The sequence below is a fragment of the Pseudophryne corroboree genome, chromosome 4 (genome assembly GCF_028390025.1).
Source record: "Pseudophryne corroboree isolate aPseCor3 chromosome 4, aPseCor3.hap2, whole genome shotgun sequence".
In the NCBI taxonomy this organism is placed as follows: domain Eukaryota; kingdom Metazoa; phylum Chordata; class Amphibia; order Anura; family Myobatrachidae; genus Pseudophryne; species Pseudophryne corroboree.
Genome location: NC_086447.1, coordinates 166,860,300 through 166,865,694, shown reverse-complemented (window position 1 = coordinate 166,865,694; position 5,395 = coordinate 166,860,300). Strand labels below are relative to the sequence as shown.

The 5,395-nt window shown below is 41.3% G+C and overlaps 1 long non-coding RNA gene across 1 annotated transcript; it reads left to right on the top strand.

Annotated features, from left to right (window-relative positions):
- The first annotated feature begins 657 nt into the window (after positions 1-657).
- LOC134911210 (uncharacterized) lies at positions 658-2,748 on the top strand. Its single transcript, XR_010176405.1, has 3 exons — positions 658-932; positions 1,242-1,263; positions 2,260-2,748. It is a non-coding gene; the product is annotated as an uncharacterized LOC134911210 (long non-coding RNA).
- Positions 2,749-5,395: the final 2,647 nt, after the last annotated feature.

Genomic DNA, 5,395 nt, shown 5'->3' with positions numbered 1-5,395 from the left:
ATACCACCATTGACACAATTCCTTGCTGTGTTACATTTTTTTGGCAACAGGGTCTTACCAGCATGTGGTTGGAGACCTGGTTGGCATGTCGCAGGGCCAGTTCAGTAAGGTCCTGCGGCGTGTCTGCCAGGCTTTCCTCAAGCGTGTGAAGCAATTTATTGCTATGCCTTTGGATGTTGGTGCCCTAGATGTGGTGAAGCGGCAATTTGCGGAAGGTGGTAGTCGCTTCCCACATGTTATTGGGGTTGTGGATGGCACACATGTAGCTATTCAGCCACCAAAACATAATGAAGAAATTTATAGAAACAGGAAACTGTTTCATTCTCTGAATGTAATGGTTGTTTGTGGGCCATCCCTCCAGATCCTTTCCCTGAACGCAAAGTTTACTGGAAGTTCCCATGATGCGTATGTCATTAGACAATCAGGGATATGGCACAGATTAAGATCAAGTCAACGAGCAGACATGTGGTTATTGGGTGAGTTGTTGCACATATTTCGTTCAAAATTTTGTATATTTTTCCAAATTGACTATTTCTAATTTTTGTTTTTCCTCAAACAGGAGACCGTGGATATCCTTGCACCCCCTGGCTCATGACTCCTTACCGTAATCCCAGGCCAGGACCACAGACGGCATTTAACTCCGTGCTTACTGCCACTAGGCAGCTGGTGGAGCGCACAATTGGGGTCCTTAAAGGGCGGTTTCGTGTGCTCCACCGCACTGGTGGCGACATCATGTATTCGCCGGAGATGGCAAGTAAAATAGTGGTTCTGTGCGCAATACTACACAATATCGCGGTAAGGAGTAGCGTAGAGCTTCCTCAGACAGAGGAATTGCCTGATGAGGAGCCAGGGGTTGTTCGACACTTCGGTGGGGGGAGTGTTACACGGAGGGGGAGCCAAGTCAGGGCAAGCATTGTTGCTGAATATTTCAGGTATAGTGTTTTTATATTATCTTTTTTATCCAAATTAAAATCACAGTATGCTTATGTATTATTTGTAATGTTGACATTTTGTTTTATATTGTAAGGTCATTGTGTAATGCTTTTGGTGTGTTGGAATGTGTAATATTTTTTATACTAAAAATCCGTTAACACGTTAAGCTTTCTATTTTACATTTGAAATTTAAAAAATGTGATGATGCTAAATAGTGTCCTTATTTGTTTTATATCCTAAAATCATGATTATTTAAACAAACACACAAACAAATGAAATTGAATGTCGCCCACTTTGTGACTCTCCAGCTGAATGATCACACAAACTGTGGTGAGTACACAGATATTTGTAAGAATTATTTCAAAACTGTGTGTCTCTGTGTCTGTGTTTGTGTTTTTTTTTTTTGCTTAAAATTTTGCTAATGCGAATGCGTATTTCCGCTCGTGCGAAATAACACTCTGCTCTTCACAGCATTGCAAAGATCAATAAAGTTATTAGAAATGACAACATAGATTTTTGACCAATCACATGCTAACAGACACTATAAATATATGCCCAAATAAGGAAAACGCCATTGCCATGATGCGTGCTGCACCTTTCACCAGGCGGGAGCTCCGCGTCCTGGTTGCGGTGATGGACCGCCGCGTAGGCCGCGTTGGGCGCTTCATCCCAAATCGGGTTAAGCGCGAGGCCTACGCGGAGGTCCGCCGCCTGCTGCGGACTCGCGTCCGCAGCAGGCGGACAATCATCCAACTAGAGAGGAGATGGAGTGATCTCCGCAGGAGGACGCCAGAGCTGTTGGCGGAGATCCGCCAGCAAATACGGGCTATGCATGCACGCAGTAAGTTACATTACATACGATTCTTAGCAAAAATTTAAGAAATTTACACTAAGTGGTAGGCTAATTGCAACGCTGATTGTCCATTTTTAAAACATAGGACAGTGTGTGTGGTTAGGGCAAACAGTACTGACTGTAGCAAAGTGTCACCAAACAAGTGCATGTTTTCCAGAATTAATAGCCAGGCAGGAAACTGTACCCAAATACTTGATCAGTGCTGTCTATATAATAAGGTGCCTTGAATAGTTATCTGGTGATGTTGCCTAGACCAATCAATATGACTCAATGGAATAGATTAAGGAATGAGCTTCAAAGTAAAAGTTTTGACTCATTTTGTTTGCTGTGGGCAACATGATGATGTTTTTAAAATGTGTATTTTTAAGAAAAACAAACCACAGTCTTTTACATGGAACAGAACAGTAATTTTTCAAATTGTTTAGTATGTAATTTAACATGCAAAATAAATTTTTCACAAAATATCATTATAGGACGAGAACAACGGCAGACCTCTCAGCCCCCTTCCCCTTCCCAGTCCCCCTCCCCTTCTCACTCCCCCTCCCCTTCGCAGTCCTCCTCAGCTTCCCAGTCCCCCTCAGCTACCCAGTCCCCCTCAGCTTCCCAGTCCCCCTCAGCTACCCAGTCCCCCTCAGCTTCCCAGTCCCCCTCAGCTTCCCAGTCCCCCTCAGCTTCCCAGGCCCACTCCACTTTCCACTCCCCTTCTCACACCACCTCTCTATCTCTTTCTGTGACCCCTTCTCCTCCTTCCCATACCCCTTCTCCTTCAACTTCAAACTCACCTTCTCAGCCCCCCTCACCCTCTATTGGCTTAACTTTCTCTCCGCCCCCCTCGCCCTCTCAATCAGACCCACCCTCTGAAATTACATCCCCAATCCAGCCTCCTTCCCCCATCCAGCCTCCTTCCCCCATCCCTCCTCCTTCCCCAATCCCTCCTCCTTCCCCAATCCCTCCTCCTTCCCCCATCCAGCTGCCTTCCCCCATCCAGCCGCATTCCCCACCCAGTGAGTGGGCAGAAGAAGCCCCTGCTGAATTAACTGTCAACCATCATGTTGCAGAGGAAAGTAAGTGTTTTAACATGTTCTCCAAAAATGATTACCTACTTACACTTACAATGCCAAAACATGCAGTGTTGTACTGTTGGAATTCTTGTACCAAGGACAAATATTTGTGTTATTCTTCATGGTCTACATGCTGTATTTACATTTTTGTGAGTGTCATTATATGTACAGTGTTTATGTGTGCAATGTTTTGTGTGTCCACTCTAGGTCTACACTCATTAGGTCGACAGGGTTGCCAGGACAACAGGGTTTATATGTGTTAGGTTTTCAGGGAAACAGTTAGACCTGAGTGGAGTTTAGTATGTTGTTGGTCTTTTACACTTGTGCCTGTGTAGTCTTAATATTTGCACTTACAAATCACATGCTTCACTTTGTTATGCAGCCTAATGACACACTGATTTGTGGTGTGAAAGTTACACTCACAAAATGATTATTGGCTAAAGTCAAACCTGTTTGACCTTATTTAGTAAGGTCAGCTTTCAGGGAGTGTGGGCATGCTAGGATCTGTTGTCCTTCTGAAGATGTTGATATGCAGTGTGATGATGCAGGACCAAACCCATAAAAAAAAACAAAAATACACTCCAGATGTAAATGAATGCCAACATGGTGTAACATTGACGAAGATGGTAGTTATCTTTAACATGGGATGTCGCCCATAGCAACCAATAAGATTATACTTTACAATTGGGGAACCACTTCTACAAGATAATATTCTTATTTTTCCTTGTTTGCTATGGGCAACGCTCCATCTTAAATATAACTCACATAGTAGTAAATGTACCCCATGGTCTCGTAAACGGTAAAAATTTAATTAAAAAACACTGAGCAGGCTTGTGTGTTTTTCTGCTAATGATTGTACCATAAAACAGCCATGATGTAGTAACTTTGCCATTAAGCAGGCCTGTCCAAACTGCGGACCTCCAACTGTTGAGAAACTACACATCCCAGCATGCCCTGACACAGCTTTGGCTTTCCCTGGCCCCAAAACTGAGTCAAGGCATGCTGGTATATGTAGTTTCACACCAGCTTGAGGGATGCAGTTTGGACATGCCTGCATTAAAGTGTGCTTTGTGCCTTGCTTGTATAATAAGTAATGTGAGTAAGTTATTAATGTTTATGTTATCTCTTAATTTCAGATGTTGCCGTTGGAGATCCCACATCTTTTGCGGACATTATTGCCAACATGAGGATACATCTCCAGGCCTTGCTTGGTCTTGTGGACCAAATTCAAACGTTGTTTTAATTTTTGTTTAAAAAAAAAAAAAAATATGTTTATATTATAAAAAAACAAAAAACAAAACAAAAACAAAAAAAAATTTAAGCAAGTTAAGCGGGTGTTTATTATTTATTAATGCAATGAAGGAACTGCAGAATGACGAATAGACATTTATTACCTTAAACATTTCATACATCTAACGTAAGTTTGTTTAAAATGTAAAAAAAACATATGTTGCTATTGTCTAAATAAACATGCAAACACCTTCATTCACATACTAAAACTCTACTTAAAAAATAAAAAGAAAAACATTAGACCAAGCACATTGCAAACATCTATATTTATATTACAATTTTAAAAACATTTAGGTACAATTATGGCTACAAAGTGTTCGTCAGGTATTTTAAAAAGACTTAATTGATCAAGAACATTACAATTCATTTCACTAATTGGATTTGTAATTGAGGAGGGCTTGTAGACTTTTAATTGGAAGGTGTTATTCCACTTAATAGTAAAAAAAAACCATTGTGGTGCTTTTTCCCGCAAAAGTGAGCACTTTTAATGATAAATGTGTAAATATACTACAACTTAGTATTTTTACGATGAAGTATGTGTTAATGCGATGGTTTCGCATTGCTGCGATGTTTTCGCATTGCTGCGATGTCATTTGGTGTACGCCCACTTTGTGTAATACTGCGTACAAAAGAGCAAAAATACGTTGGGGGCGGATGTTCGCAAATTTACTACACTAACGCAACTTTGCAAATATGTTGTGCGAACGAAAAACTGAGCGATCAACTCGGAATGAGGGCCATGGTTAAGAAATGGGCAGCAGAATTCAAATGAAGAAGAGAGAGCCTTGAAGATCATCCCATCCTGGAAGGCCCATCACCATTACCACACAACAAACCATTGACAAAATCCATGACATGATATTGGAAGATCAAATAACATAGCATTACACTGCCAAAGATCTGTGTATCTCTCAGGAAAGTGTTCATGCTGTTATTCACGATGAACTCCATATGACAAAAGTCTCAGCTCAATGAGTCCCAAAACTTATTTTTGTTGATCACAAACATCTCACTATGCTTGTTTGATGCAGATCCTGATAGGTTTCTTCAGCAATTTGTAAGCATGGATGAGACTTGGGTGCATCACTTCTTACCTGATACTAAAGAACAATCAAAACAGTGGAAGCATCAGGGATTTCCTGCTCCAAAGAAGGCAAAGTCAGTGTTGTCTGCTGGAAAGGTGATGACCTCCATCTTTTGGGATGCATAAAGAGTACTGCTAGAGGACTACCTTGAAAAGGATAAAACTATCACCAGG